General features: G+C 39.8%; 1 protein-coding gene across 4 annotated transcripts in view; it reads left to right on the top strand.

Moving 5' to 3' along the window:
* FGF10 (fibroblast growth factor 10) overlaps positions 1–17,843 on the top strand; it is a 125,084-nt gene that overhangs the window by 99,671 nt on the left and 7,570 nt on the right. The gene's annotated exons all lie outside the window — the stretch shown is intronic.

Raw genomic sequence — 17,843 nt, 5'->3', positions numbered from 1 at the left:
GTCTTCATGGCCACTCAACAGCTGCCCATTCCCATGCAGTGATTCTGTGCTGTCCTCATCCTCAACATCACTGCATGAATTTAGCCCACTGTAATTGTTACTTGGTTGCCTTTTTTGCTATCAGATTCCAATGAGCAGAGCCCTCACACTGAATATGGCTGCCAACATTTTTGGTAGGTTGAATGAAAGAGATCAAAAGAATTATGAAACCACAGTTCAAGTGCTGTCATTTAACTAGGTTGCAGGCACAGGTCTGTGAATGTGTGTGCAGGAGTGTAGATAGTCGAAGTGAAGAAAAGTGTCTTCAGCAGCTTACCTATTGAAACAGAATTTGTACAAACTGAGAAGACATGCAGCACAAGCTTGTGCAATTAGATCATGTAGTCCAGTGCACAGAACAGAATAACTGGCTGCTATCTGAGGATGTCAGCAGGCAAGATGGGGAAACAATACAAAAGTAGACTAGAAGATAATGAGAACAGAAGGGTGTCAAGTGATCATGCTCTTCAGATCAGCCTTTTAAGTTTCAGTCAAGATTGACGACTTTGTCATCCCATGTTTTGATGAGGTGTTGAATGAATGTTTAAGAAGACAGCATTTATCACTGTTCATCAGAGTTTAAAAAAATGTGTTTGTACTAAGGGACTGAAGATAGCAGATTCAGCCAGGTTAGGAGGCAGTCAAGTATTAAAGATGAAAACACTGTGAAAGACATATATCAGGTGCTTGTATTATACCAGGCAATTGTTTACATCTGTGTGCAAGTGTGCAGGCCTTCTTATTTGCTTTAACATTGCTGCATACCTTTGATGATGAAGAGAGCATATTGAACATGTGAAGTAAGATACAAATCTCTATAATTTTTTGATTTTCTAATAAATAGCAATATAATGAAAGCATCCCATACAATTCTAGAATGCCATATTTGTATTAGTTGTAGTTGTAGGCTGAAATAAGTGTGATATGTCATTCCATATTCTTTATGAAAATATGCGTATGATATGAATATGGTATAACTGAGATATACTTTATGTAAGATGGCTCATGTGAGATATCATTGGAAAGGTTATGATTTACCGAATGTGATTATCCAATTTATATACCTGTATCATTTCTGTATCTGAAGTTAGGAATATTGACTATGTATCTGTATTTACAGAGTCAGGTGGTCTTGTCACCTGATACTAAAACATTACCTGGGATTTCTTGTAACTTTCCACTGTAAGGGAAGGGGGGGTCAAGTTTGGGAAACAAATGATTCCCGCCTTATGTAAATCCTATTTAAGGGTGGGTCTGAACAAGAATATAACTGGAATTCTGAACCACAGAAACTTTGCAAACTGCCTGCAACAATATCTAGGGTGAGAAATACTATTTGTAACCAATTTCTTTAGTGAAACTAGCTTAGTTTGTGGGTGTAATTTTATTTTCTTAGTAAACTGCTTTGTTCTGTTTGTTACCCCTTTACCACTTAAAATCTGCCTTTTGTAGTTAATAAAATTTGTTTTGTTTACTATTAAACCCAGTTTCTGTAATTTCTAACTAGGGTGGGGAGGCAAGGAGTGTGCACACCTCTCTCCACATTGAAGGAGGGAGCAAATTTCAATATATTCTACACTCCAAGGGAGGTGGATATCTGAGTGCTGGAGCAAGTCCCTTAAGCTGAGTCTTTCCAGAGCTGATCTGCAGCTGGGTGTGGCCCTGCCTGTGTGTGTGTGTGTTAGAGCAGTGGTTCTCAAAGCTAGTCTGCCGCTTGTTCAGGGAAAGCCCCTGGCGGGGCGGGCCGGTTTGTTTACCTGCCGCATCCGCAGGTTCAGCCGATCGTGGCTCCCACTGGCCACGGTTCTCCGCTCCAGGCCAATGGGGACTGTGGGAAGGGTGGCCAGCACGTCCCTCGGCCCACACCGCTTCCCACAGCCCCCATTGGCCTGGAGCAGCGAACCGCGGCCAGTGGAAACCACGATCGGCTGAATCTGTGGACGCAGCAGGTAAACAAACCGGCCCGGCCCGCCAGGGACTTTCCCTGAATAAGCAGCGGACTGGCTTTGAGAACCACTGTGTTTGAGGAGGTTTTAAGAGCCTGGCTCAGCAAGACAGGTTAAAGGGGACCCATGCTGGCAGAACAGGTAGACTCTATGGTATCTCAGCACATCAGGTGGCTTCCCAAGGGATCCAACCCATCACAATAAGTACACAGAATAATTTGTATAAGAGAGAGTTAGGAATGGAGAGAGGCAGATTTGAACTGATAACTGGAGATATCCCAGCCAGACAACATAAAAGCTGGTTGAACAATTTGCAATTAAATAGTTTGTTCACCTAATTTTGCCTCTTTCTCTGCTTTCAGTTTATTCAATAACAAGTCACAATATTCATTTGCTATGCATGATTGCTGGCCAACTTGCGTCAACAGATGTTATCCTATAGATTGTTTGAGAAGTGCCCACTATGAGTAGTAGCTGTTCTCACTGCATGATTAGTCCCCTGAATCTTAGTCCCCAAGTTGTTTTTTGTTGTTGTTCCCTTGCTGTATAACCCAGCCTTCATAAACAGGAGTTTCTCAATAAAAACATGTGGCTTTGAATCTGCCAGGGACTGGGTGGGTTGAGAAAGGGAGCATTTTAAGGAAAGAGAGCAGCCAGAAGATAAGCAGGAAGAGGGAATTTTAGAGTATATTTAAACAGCCATTTTTGTCGTTTTCCTTGTAGTACCTCTTGACCAAACAGAACATTCCACGGATTGTCTTACTGCAGCGCTACACTACATCTGGCTCTGAGGTGCAAAATTAATTCTGCCCCTTGTATCCATTATGAAGTTCCCAATATTGGAACATATAACCACTAAGTACCTGGCAGTACCAGGAAAATGCTGAAGAAGGTGTAGCATTATCAGAAAAAAAGGCTGAATATGCTGATGGGAACTGCTACCTGAGATAATTACGTGAACAAGAGTTACTGTGGTTGTGCAGTGGTAGAAAGTGTTGTGAACATGTGGCCCCCAGATTTTAAAATGCCATGGGTTCCTTCTTCCATTATGAGGCAGAGACAGACAGACTATTAGAAGCAACAACTAATTAATGTAGTGGCTTAGTGCATTTGGCTGGGCCCTGATCCACATGCTAAGTTGTGTCACGGCTCTTGGAGAAAAGCACAGTAGCAGGGCAACAGTGGGAGTTGAGTGGCCATGATCCTTTGAAGATAGCCTGTAGTGCATTGGAATTGTCTGTGCTGCCCTGAGCTGCTGAACTACTCAGCTGAAGCTAAGGCCACATATATGGCTGATGGCTATCTGGTGAAATAGCACTGTTTTGACTGCTAGTACAGACTCTATTTGTAGCTCAAGAGGTATCGGCAACTGGGCCTTTTTCATGTAGCTGCACAATATGTAAGCTGTACCCCCTCTAGTCATTACTGAGTGGCTGTTTGGTATGACAGGTGCTCTATTCACTGAATAACCCACGTGCCTGTCTGCAGATAATATGAAGATGTTGGCCTTCATTATAGTGAATAGGCACCCACATGAGAGCAACTGACTAGTAGCACCAGGCATGCAGCTAGAAGAGGGAGGTAACATGAAGGAACTCTCTGGCTAATAATAATTTCAACTTCTTAATGTGCTCATTGGTGAAAGCCTGCCAGTGATTGTCTTATTTTCAGAGAGAACACATGCTGCCTTTTTCTTGGACACCATTTGACTTCAGTAAGTTGTGATCCTGAGGGAGACAACTATTAGAGCCAATCTACATTTTAATTGTGTTTTTTTTTCCCTATGAAATCTGGCCATTTTTCAAAAGTGGAAAATTTTGCAAACAGTTTTTCTATGAAAACTTTTCTGCTTTTTGTTTATCATTTTCAGTTTTTATTTCTTGCCTTTCAGTTGCCTTTTCAGTTTCTGATTTTGAGTTTTCAGAAGGTTTTCTATTGCCAATTGCCATTAGTTTTTCTAATATGAAATTTTAAAAACATTTTCAGAAGTTCCAGTTTGACAAATGGATAAAAAGATAAAATATCATGCTGAAAGCTTCAAAATATGAAAAATCAGTCCATTTTGAAATGCAGCAGAATCAAGTTATCTTTGACATTTTTGCAATGAAGCTCTTCTCCCCATACTGCCCAGTAGAGAAACAACACAAAAAATAAACCAACCATCATTTCAGAACTCTCTAATTTTCACATCTAATTTTAATTGTTTTTTCTTTGTTGCATTTCAGTACATAACAATTGTATTTAGCTGAGTCTTTGTATGTATTTGAGAGCTGCAAATGTAAGTGACCCTATTTTCCCTATCTAAAAAAAAAATAGCTTCAAATTCATTTCTACATCCTTAGGTGCATATTTTTGAAAGTCTTGGCCCAAAACTAAACAAAATTGTTCTCTCATTTTAATGTGGGGCAGAGCAGCCCAAGGCAAGTAGCCACATCAAGTGCTGTCAGAGAAGCCAGGAGAAGATTGCAGGCTCAACTCGATAAAGGCTATAAAAAGCTGATGTAAAGACCCACACAAAGGGGGGAGGGATAGCTCAGTGGTTTGAGCATTGGCCTGCTAAACCCAGGGTTGTGAGTTCAATCCTTAAGGGGGCCACTTGGGGATCTGGGGCAAAATCAGTACTTGGTCCTGCTAGTGAAGGCAGGGGGCTGGACTCAATGACCTTTCAAGGTCCCTTCCAGTTCTAGGAGATGGGATATCTCCATATATTATTATTTGCAGTGCATGCCAAGATTTATTAGTCCTACAAAACTCATGCTACCCTATTCTTGAGTATAATCTACTGCTCAATTAGGCATTACTAGGTGAAAATTGATGGGCTGTAGTATTCAGAAAGTAAGCCTAGATACTCTCAAAGTTCCTTTCTGGCCTTGAAATCTTTGAAAAACAGAGACTCTAAGCCAAATGTTATGAGATTCCCAATAACTTCAGAAAGTCTTCATCACAACCCTAGAAAAAGTTATTCATCCGGGGCCTGATCCAACTCCCACTGAAATTAGTGAGAGTCATTTAATTGAATTCAGTGGGAGTTGGATTGGGCCCTGTCTTATATCCAGTAGAAGCAGTCTTGTTTCAAATGAAATGATGATCTTTTCTTCCACTATTATGTCTTCAGTGGAGAAATGTATGCTCATAATAATAACCTCCTTTAACCTCCAAACTTCAGCTTGTTCGAGATCCCAATTCCATATAGCATGGATACATCAAGGGGGCTGTATAAATTATAAGGCAAAGGAAGAAGAATTTTTTTAGATACTTACCTTGCACATTAGCAGAAAGGTGAAATTCATGCTGAATGGATTTTGGGGGTTCACTTCAATTTGGACTTTATAAGAGGGCAGGCTCCCCTCCTGTTCTGAGATCCCACACAAACAGCCTTGGACACTTTCTGTTTGCTAGCATCTCCATGAGTTTTAGTTGTATTCCTGCCACCAAACCACCATCACAATCCCATGCAGCAACTGTTGCTGCAGTTTTCTCTAGTCCTCAGTCCTTCTTCCAGGAAGAGAAAGAGGTCTCACCACCCTGAGCTCTTACTTCCTCTCGAAGCTAATGGGCTAATTAGCTCCTTAGCATATCACTCCCTCACCCAGTCTGATTAAGTAATTGAGTACTCAACTCCTCCATCAGGCCTTTTTGGGGAAGGGAGAGCTCGCGAATTAATGCTTAAGTGATCAGAGTGCTGGATCAGCTACTGGCCCTCAGCACTCGGACACAGGCTGATGAACTGTGGTTCACCAGTGAGATTTTTACTTGGTGACCAAACTGTCTTCTGATGTTTTATTTGACTTAATTCTAGATCATTCTTTTAGAATTTTCATTTGCTAGCACATATTGGTACAAACATTTTAATGTTAATTTGTAAAGCGTTTCCAAAGCATTGAATCTAAATTAGAGGCTGCCACATTTGCTCTGTGGATTTGGAGATATTACATGTGGTCATATACAGTAGAAAAGGCCCTCCATATTTGTTCCTATGTAATTTTGTTGAGCTGATATCCTAAGAGAGTGCCTCTATCATGATCCTTTGGGATGCAAGTGCACAAAATCCCTGGCTAGTCTTTGCCTGTGGTTGATGTTCCTGGTGCTTTTTTCCACTGCCATTTGCCCATATATACTCTGGTCCACTACTGAACATCCAAGAATAAGAATCCTTGTTATTATCACTTGTGTAACACCAGAAGATTGACAACATTCCTTTCTCTTAGCTAGTTTGTAAATAGTTGTGTTATTCCCTTTGGTGCATATTTCTGACTCCTGTTGCCTGGAATGGGACTGGTGCATGTACATTCAAAATCAGGATTTGGTTCACAAATCAAAAAACTGCAAAGTGATGGGAAACTTATAAAATTATCACCAGATCAGTGAAATCTATGGGCCTTAACCAAATCCTTTAAAGTCATTGGGACTTTGGATCAGCCCCTAGGTGAATTTTCATTGAAAAAATTTTGAAGGGGTTTTTTTTAAGCTTGAAAACATTTTAAATTGAAATATGAATCTGCCCTATTGGCTACAGGTAGATTGTAATGCTGCAGTTTATAGTAATGCACATCTGGGCCTAAGAAAACATGAGTGACATTTAAAAACGTGCAGAGACTTTTTTTAGAAACAAGCACACAGCATATTATATTGTCTTTTTAGTGACTGTGTAGAACCAGCACCTTGTTCTCTGGGCCAGATTTTGCCACTGCTACTCAATACTCTGCAAGTTGTTCCATTGTCTTCAATGATTTATATAAGAAAATGGGGCCACTCATGGAGAAAACTGCTAGTAATCAACATGAGTTGAGGGGGTAGAATCTGGCCCTAAATTGGATACAGCAACTTTAAAAATCCTTGTAAGTATTGTTGCATGTGGTGTTCATCCACTCTCGTGTGTGGCCTATTTTGGCTAAATGTTTAAATATTGAATATTTTCTAAGTCATATATCTGAATCGAATGTACCTGAATTCTAAACCGAATCATTGCAGCAGGGCTTTCAGACAGAGGGCTATGTGGGCTGTAGCATCTAGATAAATTAGAATTTGCTTGTCTGTGACTAATTTAAAATACTGTTTTTGTGTCTCAGTACCGTTGTTTCTTTCAGTAGCATGCTAACTTGCATTGCTGTTATGCTTGGGCTAGCTACATACTGCCCTGAGTAAGGGGTGGTGTGTAGCTTCGCCATCCCAGGAGCAGGACAGAGGATAAATTGTGACTAACAGTCACCATTCCTCCCAGGGTTCCTCCATTACCACTATCCTTTTGTGAGTGAGCTTACTTTCCCCTGTGTCTGGACTTTAGCCAACTACTCTAGTTGGTAAGTAGGGGAGTAGAGCCAAAGCTCCTCTGACTCCAACTTTCCAAACCACTTGAGAATTAAAGGGAGAAGAGACTTACTTCTCCTTATCCCTCTGCATGTCCGAGTAAGGGCTGTGATAGCCCTTCATGAGTTTTCTATGCTCTTACACTGTTGAACTCTATGTTGACATTGTAATAACATAAAAGGTTCAGAGATTCTGTTCCCATAACCTTCCAAAAGTTTGGATGCTAGTCTCAAGTTATCCAAATGCATGCAACTGGAAATTGGATTGGAAATCTCACATGATCAGGATTCTAACAAGATATCCCGCATGTTCTGGCTTGAGTTGGGCTAGGCATGACACATCAATAGCTTTCCTTGTGGTATTTCAGTATTTCCACTTATGATTTAAAGCAGAAAGTAGGGAAGTTCTTTGAGAATATTAAAAATAATTTAAAAAGCTTCTGATTTTTTTCCAAACTCAAAGGTTCGTTCTTGGGTCAAGATTTGGGATATGGTTTAGGATGAGACTTTTACCCCTAATTATAACATGGTGGTCTTTGCTGGATTTGTAGGGAAATATTTTTGCTGTGATCCTTGTATCATAATTTGCCATCTGACAACTACATTGAAATCATTATGATTACAGTCAGTTAAACAGGTTTGTTTTAATGAAAACACTTCTGAAAGGCATGTCTTCCTCAACTCACTCTGTTTCCTACATTTATTGCACCTAATTCTCCATCACCATACACCTTGTGCAGTAATCTGTACTTATGCAAAAGTGAGAATAAATTACACGCATTCTGATATGGTGTCATTTTATACTCACTTTGCACAGGTGTGAACAACTGCACAAGTTGTAAGGAAGTGGAGAAGCAGGCACAGTGTCCTCATCTTCCTCACTCCCTCCCCCTTTTCTTTCCATCAATCCGGCTTCCTCCACCAAACAGGGCAAGTGGATAATTAACTATCCACCAACCAAACACTTATAACTGATTGTCCAACCTCTCTTGAAACCACCCTTTCCCTGAGGGACCCATCAATAATAACACCTCCACCCCTCAAATATGAATTGGTCCCGCTCTTGAACTGACAAATGCCTCATGTCATTGCTTAATCTGCTCCCCACCACCACCCCTATAGACCCAGAACCAGGCAACCTGGACCTATAGGGGGAACCCTTCAGGGCAACAGACACCAGCGGCGAATAATAAACATGGAACAAAAGTTCCAACAACATAGTCTGGTAGAATCCTACTGAAAGGCTCCCATCATCCAGCCAACAACAGCAGCAGCTGCTGCCACCATCGAAGCTGTTGTCATCAGGCATCTGACCAACTGTTTCAACAGCCATCTGACATCATCACATTCCATCCAGTTGGGCTCATTCTTCTGTGGGAGAGAAGAGGGAACTGCAGAGATATGTTTGTGCAAGATTATAGTTTAGAGAGGCTCCCTCACAAAGGGCAGTATTATGAATACAGGAATTTTGAGATGTGCTGTGGAAGCAGGGGGTGTGGAGAATACAGTGTAGCAGTCTACAGAAGTTTACCACAGATGCCCTCTATGGCTTTTTGAAATAAAAGTTTTATTCCTTTCTCATTTGCTGGTTTGCTGTTTTGCGAACCCCCAGATCTTTAGATGGTGTCAGAAATGCTGAATGCGAAAGACTGAATTTGTTCTGAGGTTAACTCCTGTTTGAAACTGAAAGCAGAGGAAAGGGGAGCATGTGGAGCAGCAAACAGAGAGGTACAAAGGCTTTTGTATGTATTTTATGAACACAGTGGCAGCTTGGCTACCTTCAGAAGGGAAGAAAGCCAAAAATGGATGTGCGGCAACCTCCACCCAGTCTGCAATTGCCAGGCAATGTTGCAGAAAACTAGAAAAAAATTCTGACAGAGATTTGAATTGTATTTAGCAGCAATGGGGGCAGAGGAGAAAAATGATGAAGTAAAATCATCAGTCTTTTTTTCATGTTTTTGGGGAGAAAGCATTGGATATTTTAACAACTTTAAGTTGAAGAAGATGAAAGCATGATGTTAAGTAAAATACTAATTAAATTTGAGGAATGTTGCATGCCAAAAAGGAATGAAGCCTTTGAAAGAGACAAATTTTTACATATACGCAAAAAAATTCTCAACGACCAGTTTGTGGGCTGGTGCCGGTTCTTGAGATCTCCCTGACACAGTTTAGGAAGGCAGCAAGCTGCTCCCTGGTATCAAAAAGGTTGCCACAGAATTAAGGAGACTCAGTGAAACCCATGACTTTTGAGCTGACAGAGCCTCTGGTCAGAGATAGAATCAGTTGTGGCTGTAAAGACAACATGTTAAGAGAGAGAGAGAGAGAGAGAGAGAGAGACTGCTCTGTGAAGGAGATTTAACTTTAGAAAAAGCATTCCAGATGTGCAGGGCAGCAGAAACAGTGGAAGCACAAGCCAAAGAGCTGAATTCACTAGAAGGGGTTATCCTCATACAAGTACAAAAGAATATAGCCACTAAAGGTCAACTCAAAAAGTGGAACCCACTGTGAAAATTACTGTTAGTGAAGAGACTGGGTACATACGGTCATGTGGAAGGTGTGGATCACAGATGTGAAGCCACGTCCCAGTCAAAGATGTCCAGCAGTTCCTGAGAATGGTTAATTATCTTGGAAAATTCATACCTAATCTATCTACAAAAGCAGCAGCTTTGAGGAAACTCCTAGAAAATAAAAATGAATAGTACTAGGATTCAGAACAGGAGGAATCATGGGAAGTTTTGAGACAACAACTGATACAAGAGCCCATGTTGAAGTTCTATACTCCAAGCAGGCCTATTGGAATTTTAGCAGATGCTTCACAGTCTGGGTTAGGTGCAGTAATTTTACAGAAACACAATGATTGTTGGCAACCAGTGGAGTATGCATCAAAATCACTGACTGATGAGGAAACCAGATATGCACACGTTGAGAAGGAGCTTTTAGGAATATTGTTTGCCTATGAGAGATTTAATCAATGTATTTATGGCTAGACTGTAGATATTGAAATGGACCACAAGCCCCTGTTAGAATTATTTGGCAAACTGCTAAATGACTGTATCTTAAGGATTCGAAGAATGATGATAAAACTGCAAAAGTATGATTTGATTATAACCTATACGCCTGGTAAATTCACCTGCAGATGCACTTTCCAGAGCAATGACTCCACTACAAAACCAGAGAAGACTGTAGAGATAGAGATGCAAGCCTACGTAGATCTGATTGTAAGTCAATTCCTGTAGCTAATGAAAAACTGCAACAAATAAGAGGAGAAACAGAGAAAGATGAATCACTGGGGATCCTTAAAGAAGAGATAATTCAAGGGTGACCTGAAGAAATAAGCAATTGCTATCCAAAAATAAGAGACTATTGAAACTGCAACATGAACTTACTATGATAGATGGGATGATTTTCAGGTTCAGCAAGGTTGTAATACAAATAAGCCGCTGGAAAGAAATGCTGTGGAATATTCAAAAGTGTCATTTAGGAATTGAGAAATGCAAACAATGGACACGAGAAGTGATATATTGGCTGCGGATCAATCATGACATTGCTATTGTGATAGGAAACTGCTTTTAATGCTTGAAATACAAGCCATGTCAACAGGCAGAGCCTCTGAGACCTCACGCAGTTCCACAAAAGCCTATGAGAAGGTAGGCACCGACTTATTTATCTGGCAATCAAAGGATTATTTAATAGTCCCAGATAATTAGTCTCTGTATCCAGCAATTTGCTCACTACACAGTACTAGTACTAAGTCAGTAATAGCCAGCATGAAGGGAATATTTTTCAGACATGGAATTCCAGATGCAATCTTTAACAATAATGGGCCACAATTTTCCAGCACAGATTTTAGGCACTTTGCCATTGATTGGTTTCCATCACAAAACATCAAGTCCAAATTACCCCCAATCAAATGGATTTGTGGAAAGGAGTTTACTGGTGGTGAAGGACCTTATGAAAAAGACATTCGACAGCAGAAGTGATTTCTATAAAGCTGCATTGGCTTTTCTCCAGCTCAGCTGTTAATGGAAAGAAGGATCTGATCTAATTTATCAATCCCTATAATTTACTGAAATCTAATGACAACAAAACCATATGGAAGATGAAAGAAAATCAGAAATAGATGCAGAAATATTATTTTGACAAAAGGGCCTGTGATCTCCCATCTCTTAACCCAGGTGATAGAGTGTCCCTGAGGAATCATGCCTGTAAAACTTGGGGCCAAAGGGGTACCATTAAAGAACAGCTGAATCCAAGGTCTTATGGAGTTCAGACAGACCAAGGGGATACATTTAGCTGTAACTGAAGATATCTAAGAGTAATCCCAGAAAGTTCCAAAACATTGACAGTAGATGTGGACTCTGTCATTTACCAACCAACTGATCATTTATCAATGGACAAAGGAGAAACTGGCAAGGAGCAAGACAACAACTCAGACTCTGATTAAAGGCTGATGCTGAGAAGATCAGAGAGGGAGATCAAGTGTCCTGAAAGACTCAGGGACTTTCTAACCGGCCTGGAGAATGGGGTATTTGAAGAAAGAGAGTGGTAAAGACTCACTCCAGAGAGTTGTGCTGGTAAACCTCTCCTCTCTAGATAGTTGACACGTTAGGTATATGAATTGTAGTTTACGGAAATGTACTAGTCAGGTTGAGAATTTAATGTATGTGTTATTAGACAGTTGTTAGCTGTTTATAGTGAGCTAGTTGGATTTTTAGGATGAAAGATGTAAAGATTGTTTGTGCAAGACTATAATTTATAGAGGCTCCCTCATAAGGGACAGTATTATGAATACAGGAATTTTGAGATGCATCCTGGAAGTGGGGGAATAAAAGTTTTATTCCTGTCTCATTCACTGGTCTGTTGTGTAATGAACCCCAAGATCATTACAGGAACAGGGAGACAATACCTATGGGGAGAGAACAGATAGGAAACATAAGAGATCACCATCAAAAGGGTAGGTGGAGGGCTCAGAATTGGGGGGCAGGCAATGGAAGGTGGAATTATTCTGGAAGTCTAGGTTTACAGACACATAAACTGCAGTTTTAGAGATTTTACAGGTGCTTATTATACAAATGACAAGGCAACAGAAGAATGATTGGCCATCCTACACCTCAAAGAAAGAGGTCCTGGAGTCTTATAATCCTTTTTGACTGATACATCCAGAACTCTCTTAGCTGCATTCAATTATTAGTGCAGTAGTGTCTTGATAAAGTATCAGATACTTTATTAATCACAAAAAATACTGAACTATTTCCTAAGGAATCGTGTGATTAAATTCCACACTCGCCCAAAGATTTTCTGTAAATATTTTCAGTTCAGATGCCTAGCACTTTTATAAGACGCAAGAAGTTTGCAAATAGCAATACAAAACCATATAAGTGCTATTTTTTACAATTCCTCTGTGTAGTGTGAGATGGCCAGCCATTCTTCTCTTGCCTTGTCATTTGTATAATGAACACTTGTATAAACTATAAAAATACAGTTTATTTAAGGTAAATATATTTGGTTCCTATGGAGAATATGTTTCTAGCCTTTGGGAACTGTAAAGTGAGCACATGCATGGCTACAGGGCACATCTCAAGTTGATATTGTGAATGTTTCTAATTATAACGAGTTGGAAATGATTTGGGTATTGAAAACCATGCTGTTACAGTGGATGTGGTCAAATGGGATTAGTTGTAATTGTTGCAGTTTATAGAGTTACGACTGTAAAATAATAGTCTGATATCTGTTTTAAAACCATAATGGAGGCCACAAAGATTTTTTTCTTTTTCTTTCCAAATTCCTACAAGACATAAAATTGAATTGAGCAACTACTACTGAGATTCCCCAAAATAGCTTCATTAGTTTTTCATAGTGGTTATTATGAAGGCAAATTATACACAAAATAATTTCCACTTTACATGTTTTGTAGAAATTAAAAGACTAAGCCATGAAAATGCCACAGTCTGTTTATCTGCCATGATGAAGCTTATTGTACTTGTGGAATATGAAACTTCTGCACCGTATAGGGTCTAATCCTGCAAGCCCTGGATGTAGTATCATTATTTATATCGCAGTAGTGCCTACAAGCCCCAGTCATTGTGCTGGGCATTGTATAAATGCATGGAATAATGGTTGACCCAAATGGGAAGTTGACCTATAATGTATTTTGCCACAAATATTTCCCTTTTCAGTCTCAAAACAAAGAGTTATTTTCATTAGATGGTGAAAAGAACTTTAAATTGGGATGTTCTACTGTAAGAATCTGTTTCTTTCTTACCCAGGCCAGCTTATGACACAATGACTTAAGTGACTAGTACTTGTATGTAGATGTTTTCATCTTTTTATCAAAGGCCATTGGTTTGAATCCATTCCAGGCTCATCATTTATGAAAGTCAATATGTGGCTGTTTTGTGACCTATGTCAAACGAATTGGTGGTCTCATCTAAATTTTATTATGCATATGGCTGTATCACAGAATAAATGGGAAGATTCCATTGCCTTATATGGACTTTCAATCAGGGCCCTGAAACATAACTTCTCTAAAGAAGAGACTATAAATTAGGCCAAATTGCATAGGGAAAGAGGCAGTGTGATCTAGTAGAGTCAAATTCTGAACAGACCTAGTGTGCAGCTCTATTGAAGTTTCCAGGGTTGTATTGGCAATAGGGGGTGGGAAGTAAGCACAGAATTTGGTTGATGTTACCCACCTGGGAGTAAATTAAGAACATAGGATTAATTTCAAACATGAATCGCCGCTGAAATCTCCAGAAAGACTGTGCAGATGAGAATTTATGAAGTTATCATTTGGGACATAAATCATGTTTTCTATCCACGCTTCCAAGTTTTTCAAACATACTGTCTCAGTGAGAATAAATCCTGTACCAATGGTGATGAGAAGAAACTGATAATAGTTCAGAAGTACCCAGCCACATTTTAGGCAAGCATTACTGGGTACAGTCAAACTAATTCCAGTGCAATAACATTCATCCTGATGAGTTAGTTTCTGCTCTATCAATGAGGATAAAATGGAGTGTGAGATTATGACCACAGTTTACCAGAAAAATCTGTTGTATTTGATGTTATACTGAGTATGGTTTATTGCACTGTATGCATCAAAGCACCGTATCAACGTACAATATATTGTGCATCATTCAAGTGCAAAACAGGACTGGCTAATTCAATTCCAATTTTGTACTTGAGCAATATACTATCTAGTTTCAAACTGCACTTGAAAATTTCACAAATATGTTATATTGAAAAGTGATACTATATTGGTCAATAGAATGACATTTTATTTTAACATGTTGCAAGTCTTACAAGTATAATATGACAAAATATAATTCAGTTTAATCAATATTGACATATCTTTATTAATAAAGTCCCTTGAAATGCTAATGTAGATTCTTTTTTTGTTAGAAATGGATCCAACCTGGTTTTATTTGAACCACACTAGGAATTACAGCAGTTTAAAATTTCCTTATAAATAATGGTCTGTGTTCTCCCCATCACTGTCTGGCATGGAAAGAGCAAAAACATATCTTTCACACAGAAAAAGGGAGCAGCTGGCAAAGGGAGTGCTCGCACCACATATTCACCCCACCCAAGGGTTGTCATCTACAGTCCCTCCATTTAGTGATGCTTGTTTCTGAGCTGGAGTACTTTCAGGGAGGTGAATGGCCAACAGGGGAGTGAAACTAGAAAGCTGCTGTTCTTCACAGAATGCTCTTGTAGGAAAGCCAAAGAGAAACTCTGAAGCTATATGAGTGTGACAGGTGACCATGTCAATAAATCTCAAAAGAGCTGCGTAAACATTAAAGACCAGATCCTCAGCTGGTGTAAATTGCTTTAACTCCACTTAAGTCAATGGAGCTACACTGGTTTAGGTCATCTGAGGATCTGGCCCTAATTAATTAATTCTCAAACTCTCCTCTGTGGCTAGTAAATAAGTATTATTACCCCATTTTACAGGTGGGGAATCCAGGGTATGGAAAGGTGAAATGACACAATGTAGCCTCCACTGTAACTTAGTAGCAGAGTTAGAATTAGAACTTGGGAGCTCCTCACTCCTGTCCTGTCCTTATTTCCCTTTGGCTATGCTACCAAAGGGTACATCTTAACTATAGAGTTAAGCCATGTTTACACTATGGGCACTAGAGTGGCATAGGGCAATCCTGTAGTTAAGACACAGACTAGAGCAGTGGAAGGAGTTTCTTCCATTGCTGTAGGAACTCCACCTCCCCGAGCGATGGTAGCTAGGCTGATGGAAGCATTCTTCCATTGACTTAGCTGCATCTATATTCGGGGTTAGGTTTGCATAGCTATAGCATTTAGGGGTGCGGATTTTTCACACCTGTGAGTGCTGCAGCCATGTCAATCTAAGTTTTAAGTATAGAACAGACCTTGGTTTAACACCTCTCATTAGCCTGGCTCGAGGGAGAGAGGCCACACCAAAAACAACACTCATAGTGATTGGGTTGCCAGCACAGAGTAGCCATCACTAGCTCAAACATCAGCAGCATCCCCGATAGGCCAGCTAGTTTGAGTTTAAAGTACCACATAATTCAAGCTAGAGATTTGTCTATGTGAATGGGAATCAGTTGGGGGCAACACTCAAGTTATACCTCAAGCTGACTTTACAGTCAAGGGATCCCCTAAAGCATGTGTATGTTAATGTTGACTGAGATATCATAAGCTTTCACTGATCTGACTGCCCAGGTCTTTTCCTGACTGGAACTAGTCAGGAAGCTCCAGATTCCCAATGGGTCCCTACTTTTACTGTTTTTCCTGCCTTTGGAGGTGAGAGAGTTGAGATCTGGATATTATTGTAAACCTCTTTCCCTGCTCCTCACTGGCAGTGGATCTGCACCACTATTCATTGCATCTTCATTCAGTGTTTACTCACACTATAAGTGTTTAGGTTCTCAGGGGAGATGAATGTAGACTTCAGTAGATAATCAGGCTCATCTCACCATAATGGAGTTCTTTTAGATTACAGAATTCTGTAATCTACATTATCCCGCACCACAATGATTTATCTTATTGCAGGGGAAAATGTGAACTCACAAGACTTATGGCAGAAGGAAGAGGGCTATTTCAAAGTTTTCAATAATATGGACCGCTTCAATTGTTCATGCCTGTCAGGATTTATATTTTATTATAGTTATAGATTTGAGTCACACATATCTGTTATTACCCCAAATTTGTAATAAGAGATTTGATAAACAGAGTAATTTAAATAAACAAAAAACAGAGACCAAAGAATAGTTTGTAACTCTCAACGTGGACAAGACAGAGAAACTGGAAAATTTCTAATTCTGCTTTCTGCTTAAAAATGGCCTTTCATTTTCAGAAAGGAAACTTGGAAGGGCCTGATTCCACCGTTATTTCCTGCTTGTGGCTATTATTAAAGTCAATTAGACTTTTGTGCATGCAGGAACAGCAGGATCCTAGTTGTGCCTAGTTGTGGCAGGTTGTTAGTACAATATCCAACTCCTAGCAGGTCAATGGAAAGCCCTCACTCACTTCTGTGGCTGCTGGATACACCGGTGAAGCCACTTATCCTTCAGTGAGAAAAAATAATCCATAATATTGACTGGGTCCATTTGATGTTTATCTTTATTTTTGATAAATATTAACAGCAGCTTGTTCACCATTAAAAATTACCTGATAGTTCTCTCATACATAGATTCACAATGCTTTTAATATGCATGGCCCAAACAACAGATTTCCTCCATGCTAGAGGCAGAATTCCTTTACTACAGACCAAATAGCATTACTGCAAGCTTCCTAGTATCACCCCACCAATGTACCCCACTCACAATGGGCTTTTCCCTGTATGTAGCACAATTATCAAAGAAAGGCCCAGGAAAGGATGCTCTTCACATAAGGTCTCCATGCCAAGCCCCACTTCAGACTGAGGTAAATTAGGTTCTATAGTCTTAATGTACTCAATATGTTTTTTAAGGACAAAAAAATAAACATTTCCAGCTAATGCAGTGAATGCCTAGTTATGTTTTCTTCCCTAGTTGTGATTATAATATGGAATTTTTAGGGGATTGGGAAAACAAATGGATTCCCCAGCACCCCACCCCTTATTTCTGAGAGCACTTGCACCCCTTGGACACAAGGTTTATCACAAGCTTGGAGGGAAATTGTTGTGGGTTCCCGTTGCTTCAAATGTTGGCAGCTCATCACTGTAGAAAACTTGCTGAAACCTGGTTCCAACTAAATTTGTTCCTAAGGTTGCTTGGCCAGTGTAGAAGGCCTAGGATTTGTTATTCCTAAAATTTCCAACCATTGCTACCACTCATGCAGTTTTTCTGGTTGTATCAACTTGATGAGCACTAGTATAGGCAGGCCACTATTTTAGCATGTTAAAACCAGTTTAACATGAGCTATATTTAACCTGAATTTACATATGGCTCCTAAACAAGATATTAATCCCAATGTGGACACGGTCAGTTTTAGCTCCATCTTCATACCCACTGGCCTGCTACTGACACTGCAGGATGACATTTTTGTAGTGGTTTTGTTGATATTGAGACTTGTCTAATATTAACAGGAACCA

The sequence above is a fragment of the Chrysemys picta genome, chromosome 6 (assembly GCF_011386835.1).
Source record: "Chrysemys picta bellii isolate R12L10 chromosome 6, ASM1138683v2, whole genome shotgun sequence".
In the NCBI taxonomy this organism is placed as follows: Eukaryota; Metazoa; Chordata; order Testudines; family Emydidae; genus Chrysemys; species Chrysemys picta.
Note: the sequence above shows the minus strand (reverse complement) of the source record. Positions and strands in the feature narration are given on the sequence as shown.